Source organism: Oryctolagus cuniculus, chromosome 2 (assembly GCF_964237555.1).
Source record: "Oryctolagus cuniculus chromosome 2, mOryCun1.1, whole genome shotgun sequence".
Classification (NCBI taxonomy): Eukaryota; Metazoa; Chordata; class Mammalia; order Lagomorpha; family Leporidae; genus Oryctolagus; species Oryctolagus cuniculus.
In genome coordinates this window covers 96,091,884-96,116,374 of record NC_091433.1, presented here as the reverse complement: position 1 = coordinate 96,116,374, position 24,491 = coordinate 96,091,884, and the positions used below count along the sequence as shown (strand labels likewise).

The 24,491-nt window shown below is 38.1% G+C and overlaps 1 long non-coding RNA gene across 2 annotated transcripts in view; it reads left to right on the top strand.

The window, feature by feature from the left end:
* LOC138848798 (uncharacterized) overlaps window positions 1-24,491 on the top strand; it is a 59,542-nt gene that overhangs the window by 16,321 nt on the left and 18,730 nt on the right. Inside the window, exons 2-3 of one of the 2 annotated variants that reach the window (XR_011386894.1) lie at window positions 18,686-18,853; window positions 21,918-22,289. This is a non-coding gene — a long non-coding RNA (uncharacterized lncRNA). Of the gene's footprint in view, window positions 1-18,685; window positions 18,854-21,917; window positions 22,290-24,491 lie in introns of those variants that run through there. The other variant, XR_011386893.1, reaches the window with a different exon arrangement.

The window sequence follows — 24,491 nt, the reverse complement described above, 5'->3', positions numbered from 1 at the left end:
TGTTAGAAATAAACCTAAGCATACTTCAAACTCATTTCAGATATAATACTGCATACAGTGATGGTGTTTTGTAAAATGAATTTAGATAAAAAGTATGAAGTATATAATAATAGAAGTAGAAAAAATTCATAAAAGCAGCCCATGAGTGTTTGAGGATTAGGAGATGTAATACTCTAGGATTGTGCAGATTCCTTCTCAGGCATGCCCAGGAAATTAGAGTCACCTATGGCCGCATAAAAAAACAATAGAATAAGGATGTTGGACCTAGATGGGTTTTAACTCTAGATGTGTCATTATTACCTTTATAACTTAGGATATTTCATTTGATCTCTCTGGGCTTCCATTTCTGAAATAAAATAGAGAGAAACAGAGCAATTTAATTAAGACAGCTCTTTTGAAAGCAATTTGATAATAGTTTCAAGAAACACAAAACTGTACCCCTTTTTATTTATTTATTTTTATTTATTTTTTTGTTTCTTTGAAAGGCAGAGTGTGAGAGAGAAATAGAGAGAGATCATCCATCTGCTGTTTCACTTCCCAAATGGCCATAAAAACCAGAGCTGATCCAGGATGAAGCCAGAAGACCTGAGTTTCATCCACTGCTTTCCCAGGCACATTAGCAGCAAACTGGATTGTAAGTGGAGCAGCTCAGACTAAAACTGGCACCCATGTGGAATTTTGATATCCCAGGTGGCTGCTTAGCCCACTATACCACAATGCTGGCCCCACAAAACTGTTCTTTGATTGGTAATTCTACTTTGGGAGCTCTCTCCCAAGAAAATGGAAAACATTTATTTATAAGAACACAGATATTCATGAATATTGTGCCTCAAAATAAAACAATCTAAATATTCAAAGGAGAACACAAAGAAGATGGAACGCATATACTTGGAAGGAGTGTTATGCAATCACTAAAAATGCTATGGAGGTGGGCATTTGGTGCAGCAGTTAAGTCACCACTAGATACCTGCATCCCAAATTGGAGTGTCAGCTCGAGTCTCAACTCTTCTACTTCTAATATAACTTCCTGCTAATGTACTCCCAAGGAAGAAGCAGATGATACCTTAAATACTTGAGTCCCTGACACCCAGATAGTAGATGGTGATTGAGTTTTGGGTTGCTCTTTTTTGCTGGGCTCAGCTCTGGCTATTGCAAGCATTTGGGGAAGGAACAAGCAGATGGAGGATCTATCTCTATATCTCTCTTTCAAAAAAATGAAAATAAATTAAGAAACTAAAAATTTTTAATTGTATGAAATGACAGCAACATACTCATGAAGTGGGGAAACAAAAGAAATCTGTTCATGGGCCAGCTCTGGAAATAATTATTCTTACCAACTATTGGTATTTTGGCATATTTGTTACCTGCATGTTTTTCTCTATATGGTGATTACTATAATATGTAACATATATAGCTATATATTAATATACTATATATAATTATATACTATAATAATATATAGTATATTACTATACATAGTATAGTAATATGTAATATATAATATGTAGTATATAATATGTAATATATATAACTATATACTAATATACTATATAATTATATAGTATATTACTATACATAGTATATTAGCAATATAGAGTATATTAGTTATATATATATTACTATATATATTAGATTATATATAGATTACTGTAGGAATGAATATACTCTATGTAGTATATGGTGTTAAAACCGCCTTCTGCAGTGCCTTCATCCATATGGGCACCGTTCAAGTTCCATCTGCCCTACTTCTGATCCAGCTCTCTGCTGAAGCCAGGGAAAGAAGTAGAAGATGACCCAAGACTTTGGGGCCATGCACCCATATGGGAGACCCGGGAGCAGCTCCTGGCTCCTGGTTTCAGATTGGCCCAGTTCCAGCCATTACAGCCATTTGGAAAGTGAACCAGCAAATGGAAGATGTTCTCTCCCTCCCTCTCTCTCTCTCTCTGTAACTCTGCCTTGCAAATCAATCAATGATTCTTTGTTTTTAAAAAATAATCTGTTCACATACTATAGTAACCACCATATAGAGAAAAACATGGAGGTAACAAATATGCAAAATACCAATAGTTGGTAAGAATAATTATTTACTTGTATTTTCAAAATTTTCTCCAATATTCTGAGATTATATTTAGGAAGGAGAAAAGTATCAGTTAAGGGATTCAGCTGTGTAACCACAAAAATTCCTTTTGGCTTTAATATTCTGTGGCTTTTTTCTGGAAATGGGAGTGGAGGTCAAGCAAGAACAAACTGTTAGAAAAGTTTAGTGGCAGAGACTCACCTGTTTAAATTATTTAATGGCACTGTAAACAACACATGAGAACATCTGAACTTGCAGAGAACGTGCAAGGCCTCCATCTGAGTGGCAGAAAGGGCATGAGTCTGGGAAATAGGTGACTTAAATTGAACCAGATGATCTTGAGGGCCCTCTCCAAGCAACTCAATCACTTGCACATCCACTTACTGAATAAACATCCACCAAATGCCTAGAACATGCCAGGAGCCATGAGGTTGAATGATCATTGAACCATTCCTTCAGAGTCTAGTGAGAAAGAAAGATCTGATTTTCATTTCATTTAACATAACGAAATACCACAGTCTGGTGGCTTAAACAAAAGGGACTCGTTCTTCACAGTCCTGGAAGCTGAAAACTCAAGAACAAGGTGTCTTCAGGTTTGGTTTCTTCTCCCCTCCAAGTATGAACCAGGCACAACTTTGATGGGTCCTGAGACCAGACAAGAACAGGTATGTTGAATGTGACATGGTCAGACTGGACTGGTGTCATCTAAGTCCTCTCTCCTTGACTTGCAGATGACCACTGTCTTGGTATGGCACTGATACAACAAAGTAGCACAGACCAGGCTTTTATAAACAGCAGAAGTACATTTCCCACAGTTCTGGAGATGGGGTGTCCAAGACCAAGAATACCAGCATGACTGCACTGTGGTCAGGTGGTGACCTCTATGCTGTTTCAGACACCTGCCTTCTCCTGTGTCTTATATGCCAGAAAGACCATGATAGAGCTCTCTGGGTCCCTTTCACCAGGGCACTAATCTCATGCACAAGGGCACCACCCTTTGGCACAATTAGGACCCATCTCCTAATGCTGTCACATTAGGGGTTAGGTTTCAACATGCAACTTTTAGGGGGACACATTCAGTCCAGAATAGTAGCTTTCTTCCTATATCCCAGCCTGGTTGTACCTCTGCCTACACACACCTCTGGGGTCTTTTTTGTGTGTCTCTTCTTATATGGACACCAGTTAGAATGGATTAGGGCTCACCACAATCCTAAGGATTCTCTTCCAATATTGTTTTAGCTTCATGTTGATCCAAATAATTCAGAAGATCACCACATAATCTCCAATTTCACAATTCTAACTTTTTTATCTGCTTCCAAATCTTTTGAATGAAGTCACTACTCTGGATATCTGATGGCCTTATTGAAGTCCAGATTCTTAGACAATTGTATTTTGTTCATATGGTTAATAGGTTTTCATTTTATCGGGGTTCATTTTGAAGATTTCCAAAGTGATTACCTACTTGCTACCTACATACTAACTTGCTACATTCTCACAATTCTGCAATTAAAATAAATCCAGCTGTAGAGTAAATGAAATGAGTCTATATGAGTCAATTATTAAGTAGGAACTATTAGCATGAGAAAGAAACTATAGTTTAACTATAGTTTAAAACTATAAAACTAGTTTTAAACTATAGTTTAAAATTTTAAATTAAATCAATTTATGAATGAATGATTCATGGGGATGTGGTTTAGGTTTTGCATTTTATACATAATTTTAAAAGAATTTTTAGCTACATGTTTATCTATAATACAGGTAGTGGCAGAAAGTTATCTTTTTTTTTAAGAGATAAAGTTTATTTTCCATGAACTTTTTTTTATTTAATGAGCATAAATTTCCAGAAAGTTATTGTTTTAATATTCTGCTTTTGTGTAGACTGATGTAACCATTTTAATGGAAAATAGGAAAGTCAAAAGTAACCATTAGGGGCCAGTGCTATTGCACAGTGGGTTAAAGTCCCAGCCTGCAGTGCTGGCATCCCTTATGGGTAGCATTTCAAGTCCTAGCTGCTCCACTTCCAATCCAACTCCCTGCTAATTTTTCTGGGAAATCAATGGAGAATGATTTTGGAATTTTCCTATTGGAGGAGAGGGATCAGGTAAGGAAGTAAATGTGACATCACTTCCTTAGTGATAGAGTGAGAAGTCACCATTCAGCTAACTTGGTCAGAGACAATTTTAAAAATAAGATATTCTCATGCTCAGTCCATACTTACAGAGGTTATGGACTCAGGAGACCATGGGTTCAGAACTATCTTTAGATATTAGTTTAGACCACCATCCCTCTCATGCTGGTTTCCATCTTGTAGTGGGATGACATAGCTGACAGGAGGAGCTATGCTAGAAATGAGAATGAGCCAGCTCAGTCTCATGATGACAGAGTTGTGTCATGCCACAGCAGAGTGAGCAGAGGGGACTGAAGAATTGAATTTACAGTTACGACAGGGTGAAAATACTGGGAATTATAATGGGAAACAAACTATGCTCTTCTTTTGTTACTTTGTAATTATTCATTTGTTAAATTTATATACAGATCTGATGTCATTATTAAATGTGACTTCATTTTTTAAAAAATTATTAAAATTTTAATGAAATTCCCAGCTGAATCTAATGTTCACACCAAATAAACTTAAGAAATATCAGTGTCTTATATAGTGTCTCAATAAAAATAAAGCAGAAATACTGTGTGCCTTTATAATCATAAAACATCAATCCTTAAGAATAACTCAAAGCAAAGCATTTATATTACAATTTATAAAATTACTAATTTATTAAATTCATATTTAATTGAAATTTTTGTAAATACCTCTTTATATGTCTTTAAGTACATAAAATGACATTCTAGCATACATTTTGATAGTCATTTATCTGAATAGAAATTAGTTATAACATTATTTCTACCATTATGATTAAATATTGCATTATGAAATGTTAGTGTATTTTCTATTCTTTGAGAGAACTCTAATGAATTTTCTAATTAATTATCAAAGCAGGTTGGTCTTTCAAAAAGATGTATATTTGGCAAGAAAATGTTGTAGTATCTTTTTACCCAGAATGCCAACATTCAAAATTGCACTAAAAACATTTCAACTCCATTTCTTCACAGAGACCTATAAAGCACTTCAGAGGATATTTTAAACAAATCTTAATTCATCTGTTTCATTTCATCTTTACTGTTTTTCAAAGAAAGTTCCTGTCATTGTGTTTATTCTCAATAGGCTTGCTGTTTTCTAAATGGTGACAGGAAACATTTTCAAACTACATTTATCTAATTTGTAGGTCTTCAATATCAAGTTTTGTAGTGAAATGTCTCTTTCCTACCTCCTACCTTTCTTACTGGACAGTTTTTTAAACAGTTCCCTAATTGATTTTTTCTTATCTTGCTGTCCCACATTAGATATTTTCTCTAAATTTAATGATTCCAGATGAAAACTTATCTTTCTGACTTGTGAAAGAGTTGAAAGGAGGAGCTGCCAAAACATTCTATTTTGAGCTGTGAGTTAATTCTGTGGGAACAGGAAGCCTGTGTGCTGGGACGTTGAGGCCAGGGCTTCCCATGCTGGGAAAAGCCACTAGAAGGATCAGCCGTGAAGGAGGTCTTACCTCCCCATTGAAGGGGGTGCATGTCTCTTGAGCTCCTCCGCTGGATGAGAGATGGCGAATGGGATAAAATCACAGCCCAGGTACCTCTTCCTGACAAGGATAAGGCTGCCAGCGTGAGTGAGGACGTCTGAGGGCAGCAGCTCCGCTGCTCAGGAACAGTGGCCGAGGCCGCCCTCCTGTGACCAGAAACACTGGGTGCCCAGCTCCCGCAGGCCCTCCTCCCCTGAGAGGGAGAAGCACCCAGGCCGCCTTTCAGAGCAGCAGAAGCAAAGCCTAAACCTCAGTCGGTGTCCAAGTTCATCATAATCCCCTCTATAGTACACTTCACTGGCAGGTGATAAGTGATTGAACAAAATTGATTGTTTCCCGTAGTTGATTTTTAATGTCCGCATTTCATTTTATACACTGTATACATTATGGGGAATTCATGTGGAGAGAAATAACTTATGGTTCAGACTAAAGTATCCACAACTTAGGGTCCAGCACTTGTTTCTGAGTAAAGATTCAGGGAAGAACAGACAAAAATTAAAATGCTTAAATAAAATGAAAAATTAAAAACGTGAAAATAAAATTTAAAATGGGTAGGGTAAAGCTAAAAATTAAAATGGGTAAAATATTCTCTTATATAGAATATCTGTGTTTGTAATGCAAATTGTAATTTGATTTTTTTCCTAGTGATAGTTTCTATGTAACTTATATATTATACATGGGGATTAAATTGGAAACAGAATGAATAATATTAAGGGACAAAGAAAATCATGCCGCTCATACTAACTCAATATATAATCAAATTTACATTAAGCTTTCTGTCAAAGCAAAAGGAAAAAGAAAGTTACTCATTGTGTTTGATAGAAATAAACCAAGTTTAATATTTTTTAAATTCATTTTCTATTCGTAAGGCAGAGAAAGAGAGACCAAGATATATCATCCACCCACTTGTGCACTACTCAAATGCCTGCAACATCCGGTTATGAACTAGGCCAATGTCAGAACCCAAGAGCTCAATCTGAGTTCTCCACAGCAGTGGCAGGGATCCAAGTACTTGGACCACAATCTGTCATTCAGGAAACAGAAAACAGAAGTGGACCCAGGACTTGAACCCAGGTGCTCCAATATGGGATACAAGAATACTAAGTGGTGTCTTAGCCACTAAGCCAAATGCCCACCCTTAAAGATATTTTCAATAAAGACAAGCATCTCTGGGTACTGAAAACTATTTGTTAAATATTTAATTTCATTGCAGGACATCCCATGAAATGATTATTATTAAGCAGTATGAATTTGTTAAATTCACTTTAATTACAATAACAAAATTCTATGACTTGCATAACATATTTTGTATCTTATAAAGGATGGCCAACTGACTTCCCTAGACAAACACATTATAAAGTCAAAGTGATATATTGCAAGAGAGTAAGGTAGGGGTGAGGTGTGGCACAGTGAAATAAGCCATCACTTGTTATTCCCATGATAGTATTTGAGTGCTGACACATGTCCTGGAAACCTGCCTTCCAATCTGACTTTCGGCCAGCCCACCATGAAAAGCAGTAGATGATGGATCATTTGGGTTTCTGCCTACCCACATGAGTCACAGATGGAGCTTCTAGCTCATGGGCCCTTGCTCCTGGCTGTAGTTTGTCCAGCCCTGACAGTTCTTGTAATTTAGAGAGTATAACAGCAGCAAGATTTGTCTATTTCTTTTCTTTTTCTTGCTCTGCTTTTCAAGTAGATGAAAAAAAAAACAAGTATTCTTTTTCAAAACAACAAAAATGCATATTTAAAATATAAAAGGAAAAATGAAAAAATTGTCTTGCAAATGGATTTAGTGTGAAAGTGTGATTAAACATCACTTGACAATCAATAGGTTCTATTAACAAGTACTTACGGATTTCCTCATAAAAATAATTAGTACTTCTCTACATTTAAGAATATGGTACAAGTATTTTTAAAATTACAACTAGTATAATTTTTACAGATGGCCATGCTATCACTCAGTCACCTGAAACAACACGAGAGGATTTTGAGTGGCCTTATTCTAAAACTTTCAATATTGCTAATTGAACAACATGGAATTCATTGTAAACATAAGACCAATGCAAGAATATAAGAAATTTTTATGGGGCCAGCACTGTGGCACACTAGTTTAATCCTCTGCCTGTGGCACTGGCATCCCATATGGGCACTGGGTTCTAGTCCCGGTTGCTCGACTTCCAGTCCAGATCCCTGCTGTGGCCTGGGATAGCAGTGGAGGATGGACCAAATGCTTGGGTCCCTGTGCCTGCATGGGGGAATGGGAGGAAACACCTGGCTCCTGGCTTAGGATCAGTGCAGATCTGGCCGTTGCAGCCATTTGGGGAGCAAACCAATGGAAGGAAGACCTTTCTCTCTCTCTCTCTCTCTCTCTCTCTCTCTCTCTCTCTCTGTAACTCTACCTGTCAAATAAATAATTTGTTTTAAAAATACTTATAAAAGAAATATTTACATATGCTGTAATTCTAAGAATATCTGCATTGCACATCAAGCACTGATATGTCATAGTGCTGTCTATCTCAGAAATATCTTTATATTTAAATTGAATAAAAATGTTGTATAAGGTAACTCTCAGCCAAGGAGTTAATATAATTCCCAGGGTACTTTCCTCAGTGAGAGTGACATTTCTAGTCTTTGTTGATTCTGCTTCTCCCATGTCTTTACCCAAGTTCGGGTTACTACTATGTACCCGAGGATTACTGCAGTAATCTTTGAACTGTGTTCCTTTCAACCCTGCCTCCTGAAACCTTGTTCAGACTTTCAGATATTCTTTTGTATTTTCAAAAATTTAGACCTAATGATGTTACCCCCTGGGTAAAAAACCAACTATGAGGGCCATCATGTGGCTCAGCAGATTAAGCTACTGCTTGTGATGCTGACACTTCATACTAGAGTGCCTGTTTACATCACCATTATTCTGCTTCCAACACAGCTCCCTGCTTATGTACCTGAAAAGGCAGAGAATGATGGACCAAGTAGCTGGGCCCCTACCATCCATTAGGAGACTCAGATGGATTCCCAGGCTAATGGCTTTTGCAGAACTCAGCCTTGGCAATTGAGGTCCTTTGGAGAAAGAACAATCAGACTGATGATCACTTCGTTGTCTGTCTCTCACTTTGTCATTCTACCTTCCAAAAAATAAAATTAAAAACCTGTAAAAAACCTTGTAATTGCTATAATATATGTAACTAGGAATTTATCGCTTTATTTGAGATTTTAAAATTTGTTACTATGTACTTATACATAGTAATTTTATGATTTTTTATTTCTGTGGTATCACCTATAATATCTCCTTCTACATTTGTAATTTTATGATTTTTTTTTATTTTTTAATTTTCATTTAGTAAATATAAATTTCCAAAGTACAGTTTATGGATTACAATGGCTTTCCCCCCACCATAACTTTCCTCCCACTCACACCCCTCCTATAACCAGCTCCCTCTCCCATTCAATTCACATCAAGATTCATTTTCAATTCTCTTTATATACAGAAGATCAGTTTAGTATATATTAAGGAAATATTTCAACAGTTTTCACCCACATAGAAACACAAAGTGAAAAATACTATTTGACTACTAGTTATAACATTAAATCACAATGTACAGCACATGAAGGACAGAGATCCCACATGAGGAGTAAGTGCACAGTGACTCCTGTTGTTGACTTAACAAACTGACACTCTTCTTTATGGCCTCAATAATCTCCCTAGGCTCTAGTCATGAGTTGCCAAGGCTATGGAAGCCTTTTGAGTTCGCTGACTTCAATCTTATTCCAACAGAGTCATAGTCAATGTGGAAGTTCTCTTCTCCCTTCAGCAAAAGGTATCTCCTTCTTTGATGGCCCCATTCTTTCCACTGGGATCTCACTTGCAGAGATCTTTCATTTATTTTTATTTATTTATTTTTTTTGCCAGAGTGTCTTGGCTTTCCATGCCTAAAATACTCTCAAGGACTCTTCAGCTAGATCCGAATGCCTTAAGGGCTGATTCTGAGGCCAGAGTGCTGTTTAGGCCATCTGCCATTCTATGAGTCTGCTGTGTATCCCGCTTCCCATGTTGGATCGTTCTCTCCCTTTTTGATTCTATCAGTTAGTATTAGCAGACACTAGTGTTGTTTGTGTGATCCCTTTGACTCTTAGACCTATCAGTGTGATCAATTGTGAACTGAAGTTGATCACTTGGACTAGTGAGATGGCATTGGTACCTGCAACCTTGATGGGATTGTATTGGAATCCCCTGGCACATTTCTAACTCCACCATTTGGGGCAAGTCTGATTGAGCATGTCCCAAATTGTACATCTCCCCCCTTTCTTATTCCCACTCTTATATTTAACAGGGATCACTTTTCAGTTAAATTTAAACACCTAAGAATAATTGTGTGTTAATTACAGAGTTCAACCAATAGTACAAGAACAAAAAAAATACTAATAGGGATAACGTATTACATTATACATCAACAGTGAGGACAAGAGCTGATCAAGTCACTGTTTCTCATAGTGTCCATTTCACTTCAACAGGTTTCCCCTTTGGTGCTCAGTTACTTGTTGCCGATCAGGGAGAACATATGATATTTGTCCCGTTGAGACTGGCTTAATTCACTCAGCATAATGTTTTCCAGATTCCTCCATTTTTTTGCAAATGACCGGTTTAAATTATTTTTGACTGCTGTATAGTATTCTATAGAATACATGTCCCATAATTTCTTTATCCAGTCTACTGTTGATGGGCATTTGGGTTGGTTCCAGGTCTTAGCTATTGTGAATTGAGCTGCAATAAACATTAATGTGCAGACAGCTTTTGTGTTTGCAAATTTAATTTCCTTTGGGTAAATTCCAAGGAGTGGTATGGCTGGGTTTTATGGGAGGGTTATATTCAGGTTTCTGAGGAATCTCCAGACTGACTTCCATAGTGGTTTAACCAGTTTGCATTCCCACCAACAGTGGGTTAGTGTCCCTTTTTCACCACCTCCTCTCCAGCATCTATTGTTGGTAGATTTCTGTATGTGAGCCATTCTAACCGGGGTGAGGTGAAACCTCATTGTGGTTTTGATTTGCATTTCCCTGATTGCTAGTGATCTTGAACATTTTTTCATGTGCCTGTTGGCCATTTGGATTTCCTCTTTTGAAAAATGTCTATTGAGGTCGTTGGACCATCTCTTAAGTGGGTTGTTTGTTTTGTTTTTGTGGAGTTTCTTGATCTCTTTGTAGATTCTGGTTATTAACCCTTTATTTGTTGCATAGTTCGAAAATATTTTTTCCCATTCTGTTGGTTGCCTCTTCACTTTCCTGACTGTTTCTTCTGTGGTACAGAAACTTCTCAATTTGATGCAATCCAAAATGTTAATTTTGGCTTTGACTGCCTGTGCTTCTGGGGTCTTTTCCAGGAAGTCTTTTCCTGTGCATATATCTTGCATGGTTTCTCCAATGCTCTCTAAAATTTGATGTTGTCGGGTCATAGATTTAAGTCTTTAATCCATGTTGAGTGAATTTTTGTGTAAGGTGTAAGGTAGGGGTTTTTCTTCATGCTTCTGCACGTGGAAATCCAGTTTACCCAGCACCATTTATTGAATAGACTGTCCTTGCTCCAGGAATTGGTTTTGGATCTTTGATCAAATATAAGTTGGCTGTAGATGTTTGGATTGATTTCTGGTGTTTCTATTCTGTTCCATTGGTCTATCCATCTGTTTCTATACCAGTACCATGCTGTTTTGATTAAAACTGCTCTGTAGTATGTCCTGAAAACTGGTATTGAGATGCCTCCGGCTTTGTTTTTGTTGTACAGGATTGCTTTAGCTATTCAAGGTCTCCTGTGTTTCCATATGAATTTCAGCATCATTTTTTCCAGATCTGAGAAGAAGGTCTTCTGTATCTTCATTGGTATTGCATTGAATGTATAAATGGCTTTTGAGTGAATGGACATTTTGATGATATTGATTCTTCCAATCCATGAGCATGGAAGATTTTCCATTTTTTGGTATCCTCTTCTATTTCTTTCTTTAAGGTTTTGTAATTTTCATCGTAGATATATTTAACATCCTTGGTTAAGTTTATTCCAAGGTATTTGATTGTTTTTGTAGCTATTGTGAATGGGATTGATCTTAGCAGTTCTTCCTCAGCCATGGCATTGCCTGTGTATACAAAGGCTGTTGAAGTTAACGAGTTACCAAACCCAATGTGTTCACCATGATACCATCATAACTGCAATATTTGCATTATCATAATACTGCTGAACTACAGAAACATGAATCAACTATACACATATTTAACAGGTCCTCAGATATTAACTATATAAAATCTAGTACTGTGTTCTGTTTCATTAAAGGTAAGATATTTGGCATCAGTGTTTCCTGCATAGTTGTGTGGCTAATCACAGAAGGCTGATGTTATATGATTCTGAGGACCATGTGAAGGTACTGCTGATTACACACCTGAATCCTACCATCCTGATACATATGGCAGTGTCTGAATATATCCATCAGCCATTTCAGGACAATGCAGCATTTGATGAAGTCACAATGCTATCTGACCCTGCCAATGTCTGGTTAATCATTCAACTGAGAATGTCATGGAACATGTCAGAGAGCCTATAGCCCAAACCTCAAGTGCTTCTTTGTGCTGTTTGTTGTTGATCATCCAGAGGTATTTTTGATGTACTGCCACACACTGGTGAACTCCCTACAATTCCATGACAGTGCTCTTTGTCAAACATGGATATGAACAACCTGTCTCCACTCTAATTTTTTTTTACTAAATTTAGTCAAAACTGGAGAAATCAGAGAAATATTTTTAAGTTTTTATAAATATCTCATTTATTGAAAATCAGAGAAATAGAGTGAGTGGAAAGAAGAGGGAGAGGGAGAGAAGGACAGAAGAGAGAGAAAAGAGAGAGAGCACAAGTGAGCACACATTTCCATCTACTGGTTTACAGCCCAAGTTGCTGCAATGGCCTGGGTTGCACCAGAACAAAGCCAGAAGCCTGGAAATCCACCCATGTCTCCAACATTGATGGAGGGCCCCTAACATTGGGCCATATTTGGCTGTTTTCCTAAGTACATTCTCAGATAGCTGGATCAGCAGTAGAGCAGCTGAAACTCAAACCACCATTCATAGGGGATGCTCACACCATGGTGCTGGCCCTGTCTCCTGCCATTCTCCTGAGCAACAGCCGCTGTGGCCATGCCAGGCAGCCTTACCACAATGGGAATCAGTTCTTACCCTTTCAACATCTGTTTTCCAAATTATGTTTAGTGGGGATAAATCTGATGAGCCACAAAGCCTGCCAGCAATGGACTTTTTTTCCTTTCATTTGAAATGATCTTTATATTGATAATATTACATTAACAAGCAATGTCTCTCCTCCGTAATCCCATTTAAATTTCTCCTTGAGATTCCAGAAGTATCATCATTGCTATCACCCTTGCTAATGGAACAACTGAATGATCTGAAAGCAAAAAATACATTGTTCTATTGGCAACACATTACTGTGACATCTTAACTAAACATAATTTCTAAAATATGTTAATATGGCCTTTATGGCTTAACAATATTAACAAAGTAATTTGCTCAGTTATATTTTCAGTGAAAGACTCCACTGTAAGATTTTAGTGCTGTGGGAGAGTGCTGGGGCATGGAGGGTAAAGCCTCCTCCTGCAGTGCTTGTATCCCATATGGGTACCAGTTCAAATCCTGATTGTTCTGTTTCTGAACCAGCTCTCTGCTATGGCCTGGGAAAGCAGTGGGAGATGGCCCCAGTCCTTGGGCCCCTGTACCCATGTGAGAAATCTGGAAGAAAATCCTGATTCCTGGATTTGGATCGGCACAGACCTGGCCATTGTGGCCATCTGGGGAGTGAACCATTGGATGAAAGACCTCCCTCCCTCCTTCTCTCTCTCTCTCTCTGCCTCTACCTCTCTATAACTTTGCCTTTCAAATAAATAAACCTTAAAAATAAATAAATAAATAAATAAATATTTTAATGTGATGAAATTGTTGTTATGGAGTAGTGTGTACAATGGATTTGCTTTTCTACATTCTTTGCATAATTTTACTAAAGCTTATGATAAAATTATGAATAGGACATTAATGTCTATGTCACACTAAGCCATATAAATACAATATTGTTCCTTTGTGAGTCATGGTATTTAGACAAATTACATTAAACTGTATAAAAATATCTTACAGTTTTTTAAATTACAAGGCAACAATGACACAGCAATTTAGATAACTACTTAATTTGGTGTCATGTGCTTATACAGAATTTCATAGTATATATGTGTTTTATATGCATATGTTTCTGTGTCTGAACTTTGATGTTCAAAATATGGTGCCTTATATAATAATAGGATGCTTTATATGTATTTTTTCTTCTAGATAAATTAATGAAAGGTCTGAAAAATGGTTTGTAAAAGGAATTGTTATCAAAAACAGAACCTAATTTTTAAAATAGGGTTTCAAGTATTACATATGAATTTCTAAAGAAAATATTCATCTGTAGTTTATTTTTCAAGTCACAGACATTGAATTTTTCATCTCTCTTCACTCCTCTACTCCTTGTTTATTTTCCCCTAGAGGATAAGTCTGGAGAAATAGAAATGGAGATGAAGTGGAATTTTTCATGACCTCAGATACATTGGCACTTACCCACATAAGACTTACAGAAAACTTCCAAAGAACGTGCATTTCATTGTATGTATGTGCATTAGACAGTAAATGCAAGACAACCAACTCAAGTTCCCTCTGTCAAAATACAGAATGTCAGAGGACATTTTCCAGACTGAAATCATTCACTATTACCTTCTTTGCAGTGGCACCACATGAGTAAACCTATCACCAAGAATTGTATAATAACCTAGAAGTGATGCACTCCCAACTGAGTAAACTCATAAACTGAAAAAAATTCAAAAAATAAGCAACCATCTTTATTGTTTGTAATTCACATTTCAATCATGCCTATTTTATACTTTTTAATAATTTTATTGTATATTTTCTTGAATGCTTGAAACAACAGTTGAAATAAAATTTGTTGTCTTATTTTTATCAGTTGGGACCATAACTTGTGGATAAGGTCCTAACTGGCTGCTCCCTAAACTTTACCATTGGCTGAAATGCCTAATTAATGCTGCAGGCCCTAAAATCTGATGACATGATGCATTTAGTGCCAGGTCTCCCAACACAGTTGCTTTGCTGCATGGCTGAAAACCAAACAAGTCTCTGGCAACTGACTCCATCAGAATTAAGGAATCAGACCACTAGAACATTCTCTGTTCCCACCTCTCTGTTATTACTTATGCTTTTTTGCTAGAACTTTGTCTAGGGGATAAAAACAATGGGAAAAATAGAAAGTGATAAACAAAATTTCCCTATATCATCCTACTTTGATGGTTACTCCTCCCAACAACCTTCAAATACATCAAACCTCCTCCTTATTGCATTTCTTAGTGCTTCTACCATTGAAATACAACCAACCATACTATATTACTCTCTATTTACATTCTGAAAATTGATGAGGTTTACTTCCAAGATTTTTTAAGCAAATGGATGTTGATATTGTAAGATAATGTGTCAAGCTCCAAGGATTAGTTTCAAATATAATATGAATCCTTCTCTCCCTGCTCTCTTGTTTACTGCAAAAGATGCACTTCAATCATTAGCACAAATAAACTTTTCAACCAGTCCAAGCTTGAACTTCCAGTGTCCTGTTGGCCTCTGACATACTCACAGCATAGGGCCTCCATGGGGAGAAAGGCACCCTGCCAGTAACTCACAGATGCACTCTGCAAGCTCAGGGAAGCAGCATATACTTGCACTGTAATGATGTAATGATATTCCTGTTATGACAACCAGCATGTGTTGAAGAACATATGTGGTTCATTTTATTATTGTGTTCAGAACACATGATGGCATAGGAATTTGTTTCAAATATGATAATATAATAAAACTAACATTAAATAATTATTTGAAATATATGGCTCAGTGATTCCTCTACACTCTCAACCCCCAACAGACTGAAGAAATTATTTCTCTGCAAAAAAGTGGTAAAGGAATTATTGCTTTGAATTTATTATATAATTTTAAATTATGGTTTCCTGCATCTTAACTTAGCAAATAGTGAATAAAGCCTATAATATTCAAAGCAGGCTTTTGACATCTTTGATATGAATCTGCTAGGACAAGAGAAATTCCTTAAGAAAGGTTTTAGTTAGCTTCTGAAAGAGTTAGAAATATTAACCAGTTTTGCATTCAATTTTGAATCATTATTTATTGATTGCTCACTATCCAGATATAAGGGTAAGTGAAAAGCATATGGTGATGAATAATAATGGTAAATAATTGATAATTATTAATACCTTCAGTCTACACCAAGTTTTTGGTGGCAGTCATAATTGAATGCAGAACCAAATATATGAAATAAAAAAATAATTGTCACTGGGTTTTTGCGTATTTAAAGAGTGCATGTAGAGCTTCAAGCATCATTTAAAGAGTCATATAGATGGATTATATTTTTCTGTAGTTATATTCTGTTTTTATTTTTTGTGCTTAGTTGGAAATTGCATAGAATTAATTAATTCTGAGACAAGAAACCAAGTCATTCTTATATTTCTTGAACTTATTGTTCTGGTGAATATTTCACTTTAGTGTTTATTTTTAAAAAATAATTATTTATTTGAAGGAGTTACAGGGAGAGAGGGAAAAAAGAAGAGGGAGAGAGACAGAGAGAGAGACAGAAAGACAGATCAAGACATTGAAAGATATCTTCTATGCATTGATTCACTCCCCAGATGGCTATTGCTAGCTATGGTCCAGGCCAAAACTAGGAGCCAGGAACTTCTTCCAGCTCTGCCACATGGAGAGCAGGGGCAAAGCACTTGGGCCATCTTCTTCTGATCTTCCCAGGACATTAGTGGGGAGTTAGATTGGATGTTGAGTAAGCTGGTTCAAGAACTGGTGCCCATATGGAATGCTGGCATCTCAGGCAGCAGCCTTACCCATGACACCATAATGCCAGCCCTTCGTTTCACCACTTTGTATTTTAAATAATTACAAATCTAATAAATCGATCTTCTGTATATAAAGATAATTGAAAATGAATCTTGATGTGAATGGAATGAGAGAGGGAGTGGGAGATGGGAGAGGTGTGGGTGGGAAGGAAGATATGGGGGGAAAAGCCATTGTAATCCATAAACTGTACTTTGGAAATTTATATTTACTAAATAAAAGTTAAATATATATATATATATATATATATATATATATATATATAAATCTATAAGACTTCTCCTGGAAATGTGCTTTTAAAATGTCATGATAATGCCACCCTTCTCATGTATATTCTGATATACATATATATAAAGTCAAATAACATAAAATACCCTGGCTTGCTATAAATACATCTACTTCTCTATCACAACTGTCTATGTCTGATATGCTTTAAATAGGGCTTTATAAAGCTACAATTTTTTGTAATAGTCTATTATGATCTTCCTTAGAAATATTAGAAATGAGAATTTAAACTAAATGCCTTTCATCATATGTGTCTCATGACAATTACCAACAAAAATATCTCTATGGATTTCTCATGTTTCTCTTCCTTCTGTTTGTTCACCCCCCAAATGGTTACCATGGCCAGTGCACTGCACCAATCTGAAGCCAGGAGCCAGGTGCTTCCTCCTGGTCTCCCATGCTGTGGTGCTGGCCAATATATATTTGCTTTTTAATTCACCAAAACATGAAATAAGTCTCAAAAATAATATCACAAAAAGCGCTTACATAAACTACTTTCAAGTTTTCAGTTTTTGCTCAAAGTATTTCCAAATCTTGAAACTTTTTCAAAAGTGTACAGAATAATATTAGGATTTTCAGATTTAAATAGCATTTTCAACTTACAATATTATGACTTCTCAAACATTTGCAGCTTCATGGAAATTTAATGTACAGTTTAGTGAATTCTATTACTCTGTGTTTCACAGCAACTAGCAAGAACTGTTGGCAGGGGCAACCACAGCACTTTAAGTAAATTGGTGGTTACTGTCTCCACCTTGTCATCAGGTAAACACCAGCTCCTCCATGCTCAACCTGCAATAGGCTTGGAGGAGAATCTATTGCAACCAAAGGGAAATGTTGCCAGTTGGGACACTTGTACACAGCCAGCACAACTGTGAAAGGAGTGGGGCTGTGGCTGGCAGGTATTGCACATGCATGTCACCCAAAGATTTTGCCAGAGGGAAAAATTCACATTCCCTACTGACTTTCAGTTTGGCTGAGAGGCTCCATCTGCCAGGGTAGAATACATGGGCTGTGGCTCCAGGAACTCCTCAGTCTGGGCAGAACAGGCTAGTGGGGCAGAGTGTACCCTCTGGCAGTCCTTGAACATGGGAGCCCTGGGTGCTGAGACTGTGAAAGCACTGTGACTGCCTGGGAGGAGGCAAGGTGTAGCCTGGGTCTGGGCAAGCTCTGGATGCAGAGTCACACTCTCAGAACTCTTTGGTTGCCAGGGCAGATCTCTGTAGCAGGAATCATGCTCATAGAGAGGACTATGCAGATCATTTGTGTGGTTCATACAGAAGTGCAGATGAGTGTTGAAGACACTGGGGACAAACACCTGGGCATTACTCAGCTTGGAGGAAAGGAGATGAGAGGCTGATCACACCAACATGTGACCATCTTCTGCCCTAGAGATCTTTTCTAGGATGAAAGCATAGCTGTACTCTGTGCTCAACCACTATGATGAGATGAAGGGACTGTATCAGATTTGGAAGAATTTGGAAGGTTGTGTCCCTTAGGTGAGACCATTAACAGAGCTGGGCCAGGAGAATTGGGAAAGGAGGCATTTGGCAAGGCCTTTACTTGTGTGGCAAACTTCATTGATTATTTAATAGACCATGGATAAGCAGGTTAATTAGCAAGATTTTAATTAACAAGTTCCAGGATTATTTTCCAACTTCCCGAGGGGAACTGATCTCTTCCTATTTATTCCCAGAGGCTTCCTAACCTGCTTAAATGAACCACACCAGATGAATTGAAATTCAATCTTCTATTATAACTGGAAAAACAGCAAGAAAATGCAGAAACACAGTGCTACTCCTTATGATAACAGCAAATATTCTTTGAGCTCCTTCTTGGTGTCAGCATTCTGGGTGCCCTGAAGGTAATTATTTATTTATTCTTTAAAACAGCTTTAGGAGTAAGATGCTATGTATCTCCATTTACAATTGAGGAAACAGAGCTACAGGGTTGTTAAGCAAAGCTCCCTTCATCTCACAAGCAAGAAGTAGATATATATCTCCTCTGAAAACTTAATTATGTATATATGATAAAATAAATATGTATATAAGTGTATATATCTATATAATATATATACACACCTATATAATATTTTCCAAGAAAATTTGCATGCTTTATTATCATTCTGTCATTTAAAAAGTCAGTGTAAATCAGTGTATTTACTTTCTTTTTCTTCTGGAACAGTAAAAACACCCAAAGATTATTTTTAATTAATTAGCACTAAGTTCTTAAAATTAGCTGAGAATTTGGAAATTCCAACTTGGTTATCACTGAGTTGTCATGATTCATAGCATTGCATTTCATGAAATTACAGCCTTTGAAAGATCTCCATTATTATCATTCCATTAGTTGAATACAATTGTATAGATATCCTTTAAATTTCATTTAATAATTTTATTTAATTAATGTATTTGAGATACAAAGACAGAGCGATCATCCACTTACTAGTTCACTTTTCAAATTCCCACAAGACCCAGGCTGAAGTCAGGAGGTTGACACTCAATCCAGGTGGCAGGGACTCAGGGGCTTGAGACATTACAGGCTCCCTCCCTAGGTGTGCATTAACAGGAAGATGGAGTTGGGAGAGGAGTTATACTCCAACACAGGTATTCTGATAAGGGATTGAGACATCTCAGGTGTCATCTTAACCACTTTACTGAGGGCGTCCACCTTCTTTTCTTTTTTTTAACTTCTGTTTCTTTCATGGCTACAATGATGCCTAGGAAACAGCGTACCCTCAATGTTACTTACTTTAAATTTTGCTTTTAGATAAATTTATCTGGACTGTATTCCCAAAGTATATTCATGACAACAAATGAATTTTTCACATATTGATCTTTAAAAGTTCATGAGAAAGAAAAAGAAAAGAAGTGGACAGAAGAAAAAATTAAGAGGGAGTCAGCTACAATCAAATTTACAGTTATCACTGTAAAAGGCTACTTAAGTTTCTTTTGCAAAAAGAATGTTAACATGTAGAAATACAGATTTTGAAACATATGCACCCACAAGGGAGTGGAAAATAGCTGCTTTTGACATTACATGGATCTTTGTCAACTCTATCAAGTTATAATTAAATAGCTAGCTAGTATTTATTAAACCCCAAATATGTAAACTGAAGAGGTTATATCTTCTACATTAAACAAAATGATCTCTCTTAAACAAGATAGTCCACTGAAGAAGTTTCCTCTGAATTTTTAAAAAAGATTTATTTATTTATTTGAAAGAGTTACAGAGAGGCAGAGGCAGAGAGAGAGAGAGAGAGGTCTTCCATCTGCTGGTTCACTGCCCAGATGGCCACAATGGCTGGAGATGTGCCGATCCTAAGCCAGGAGCCAAGGGCTTCTTTCAGCTCTCCCACATGGGTGCAGGGTCTCAAAGACTTGGGTCATCTTTTACTGCTTTCCCAGGCCATAGCAGAGAGCTGGATCAGAAGTGGAGCAGCCAGGACTTGAACTGGTGCCCATATAGGATGCTGGCACTGCAAGTGGCAACCTTACCTGCCAGGCCACAGTGCTTTATTTATTCAAAGTACCTCTTTTGGAGATGTCCAAAGGTCTCTCAAAATGACCATTGCAATTTTAAGTTGTCCCTGGTGAAACTGCGCCAGAGGATAGATGCACACATTACCGTGGTGGTGGGAAACATGAAGGAAGCAGGTGTTTAGGGTGGAAAACATGTGTTGCTAGCCTGAAAAAGCCCCATGGGAAGTAAAAAATCTGTAAAGATGGTGAACTATCTTCACAGTTCGACCAAAGGGAAAACATCTGGCCAGGAGTAAGCCAAAGCCCTCTGAGTCTGGGTAGATTAAGTGGAAGAAAGAGGTCTCAGGGACACAAGGACAGTATTCAGAAGTCAGGACACTGGTCTTAGTAGACCTTATAAACTTATCTATCCCCTGGAGGTAGCTCAGGGAGAAGGTTATTGAACCCATTCCTATCCAAGCCCAACAGATTTTTCCTCTTATAAACAAACATAAAAACATTAGATGAGCAGAAAAACCATAGGAATATGTGTTAGAGTGTTAGAAATCCATTTCTCCAAGAAGCAAACAAATCTGATCAGATCAATGAAATACCTTCCTAGAAAACCAAACCCAGACTGATGGGCTTTAGTGAAATATCAGAATTCAGTTCCAAGCTACTAGTAGGGAGCTGGATCAGAAGTGGAACAATCAGGACTCAAAATGGCACCCAAATGATAGCTGGTGACAAAACCACTAAGCCACAATGATGGCCCCATTAAGGCAAATCTTCATGTCAACTAACGAAAAAAATCATTTTATTATCCAGTTTCCCTTGGACAAACACAATCACTGTTAATCCCATACTACATGAGTTAGGGATGCTACAGCCATTTCATATATGAATAAACAGGCTTCAGCAGCTCACTGCTAGCACTTAAAGAGTTATAATTCAAATACTACTCTTCTAAGCCCAACTCACATTGTTCTCCCTTCTATCCAAGGATATTGTATCAGAAGATCACAAAGGAATGTGCTAAATGTGCTAAATCATGTACTATGGACATTTAGACAACAAATACATCAGAGAAGGGAGTTAGAGAAATTGTTTTTAGGTACAAGATTCCCTGGCTTGCTTCCTGAAAATGCAGGAACACCCACTCTGCCTCTCAAATGGGTTTTAAGAACAAATAAGACAAAAAGTAGGGGGAAGGCAACATTTGGGTGTACAGTTAAAATACTGTTCTTAACCTAATCACAATAAAAATCCCAAAGCATATTCTATTTAAATTTATATAGATTAAAAAATTGCACAGGTTTAAAAATTAACCTCAAATAATAATAATTATTGCCAAGAGAATCCTGAAAGGGAAAAAAAGGTGGGAGTTTTCTAACTGTAACAAATTTTAAAATACTGTCCATTTAAAATTTTAATATTTTATTTCCTTTCATGTTATTTTAATTGCAGAGAGTGACAGAGACAGAGAGTCAGATCATCCTGTCACTGGTCCATTCCCAAAATGACAGCAACAACTGGGAATGGGCCAGGAAAAATAGGAACCTAGACTTGATCCAAGCACCGAGGCAGTCCTATGTGGGATGTGGACATCCCACGTGGTATCCTAACCAATGTTCTAAACACTCACACCAACATCCTGCATACTTCAGAGGTGAGTGAGTTAAGGTGCACTGATAATCTGGGTGTCACCTTTTCTGGGGCAGGCTGAGCAGGCTGCACCACCTGAGCATGTGCTCAGGCTGTCCATGGGCCACTTGCCCTGTGCTCTGCTTTCCTGGCCAGTGGCCTTGGGTACCAAGAACCAGGTCCAAGATGAGTGGATTTCTCACTAGGAGAGCTGTGCTGGCTCTTCTGCTGTCTTCCCTGATGAACCACAGTGCCACCAAAATAGCTTTCCTGAAGCCGGAGCCTACCTACACATGGTGCTTGCTCCCTAGCAGCAAAGCCCCAGGGTGCCTGCTCAGAAGGCTGCTGTGGCCCTGGCCTCTACCACCAGTAGTCATTGAGGCCCAGACCTGGCTCCTGGTGCTTGCACAAACTGCACATCAGCAAATGCGTGACTGACAGTACCAGCAGCACTCGACCAGTCACAACTGGCAGGGTTGCATGTCCATGCACTGCGTGCCCTGCAGCCTCTACTAGCTGTTCTCCAACAGTAATGCAGAGGAACTGAGTTGGATGTGCAGCTTTTCTGATGGCTTCATCTCGCATATCAGGTACATCTAGGGATACTCAGGCTACAACTTGAGCCCAGGACAATCCTCCAAGAAGAACCTCCATGCAGACATAGCATGGCAGGCTCTGTGAACTGGGTCTGGTCCTGAGAACTTTATCCAGTGTGGGTGTCTATCTACTGGGACTGTGCCCATGGTAGACTTGGCCTGGTGGTACCAGAGCACAGCAGTCATCCTCTGTTCCTCTCAAGTGTTCAGTCTACAGCAGGCTTTTCCAGATTCCAGAAACACTTCCTGCTTCTATGCATTCCCCAACATTGACAAGCTATCTGAAGTCTCCTCTCCCTTGTGGGTCAGTCACAGTGGGGAGGAGGAGGTCATCAGCTTCTTTCATAGCCTGATCATGTAGGGGTTTTGTCCCCGAGCTGTGGAGTCCCTCTGGAGTATCGGACATGTAATACACATAAAATTGCTGCATTACTTGTATTGACTGGGGCAAAGGATTTGGAGATTCTTTGGTTTGATTTCTGTTTCCTCAAACTTAAAAATACTGTAAATGCCTCAGATCATTCTACAACTGGATTGTAATTGATTGATGACTTATGGACTGTTGCTTAGATGGGGCACAGTGGTTGGTGATGGAATAAAATGTTCATGGATTAGAAGAAAAAAAAGAGAGAAGCAGACCGCTTAATAGAACACAATGTAAAAGCCAGAAACAAAAAAGGCATACTTAGATATTTCAGGTTAAAAATGGCATTGTAACATACCATCAAAACATGAAGTGTTTGGGATAAGTGAACAGCCACTTTACAAAAATTTGTAAACACCACATGATGCTCCAAATTCAAGTATGGATTCACTAAAGATTCAGTTAAGGGAAATAATAGCAAAAACTCAAATGGGCAAAATGAGAGGTGTAAGAGGCACAACGAACGGTGGTTTCATTACTTCTGGAAAATCTGTGTTGATTTCTTGTCCCAAGTTCACACTTGTTGACACATATGGTCACAGTTTCTGAAATCATGCAAAATGATTTTGTTTTACCATCTGTTAAAAAGTCCCATTGAAACCAACTAGGACTCAAAGGGATGTGGAGGGGGAATAAAGAGCAATAAGGGTATTTAGAGAGAAGGATTTTAAAAGTTTACTTAGATGAGGCCTTTGGCATCCTGAAATTGCACTCCACTGTAGTCCTGGTCCAGTGCAGACTGCTTTCCCACAGGCACGAGTGTTACTTTCCTACAGTGACCTCAACACTCAGTCAAATCCCACTGACATTTGGAAGCAACAAAATCCATCCTGTTTGAGAGATAGAAACTTTGCAAGTGCACATGGAGCACCCATTGCCTCCAAACTTCTGTGCGCATGCTCAGCCATTGACCGCTAGAGGGTGTATGTGCACCTGTGTTCTGGAGCGTTGCTTGGTTACAGAGATTGTGCACTCAGAGGTTGGAAACACCCTGTTGGGAGGTCGACTGGAAACCAGTCGTTCATCTACAGGGTTATCCTTAGTCTTGAGAGGCGGTGAGGGTGGCCAGAAGTCTCAACAATGAAGGTTTTACCTTCCCATTTCAGAAGGGTGAGTTTTTCTTCAGCTCCTCCATCAGGTGTGAAAATGACAAATAGGATTATTTTATTTATTTATTTATTTATTTATTTATTTATTTGACAGGCAGAGTGGACAGTGAGAGAGAGACAGAGAGAAAGGTCTTCCTTTTGCCGTTGGTTCACCCTCCAATGGCCGCCGCGGCTGGTGCGCGGCGGCTGGCACATCGCGCTGATCTGAAGCCAGGAGCCAGGTGCTTTTCCTGGTCTCCCATGGGGTGCAGGGCCCAAGCACTTGGGC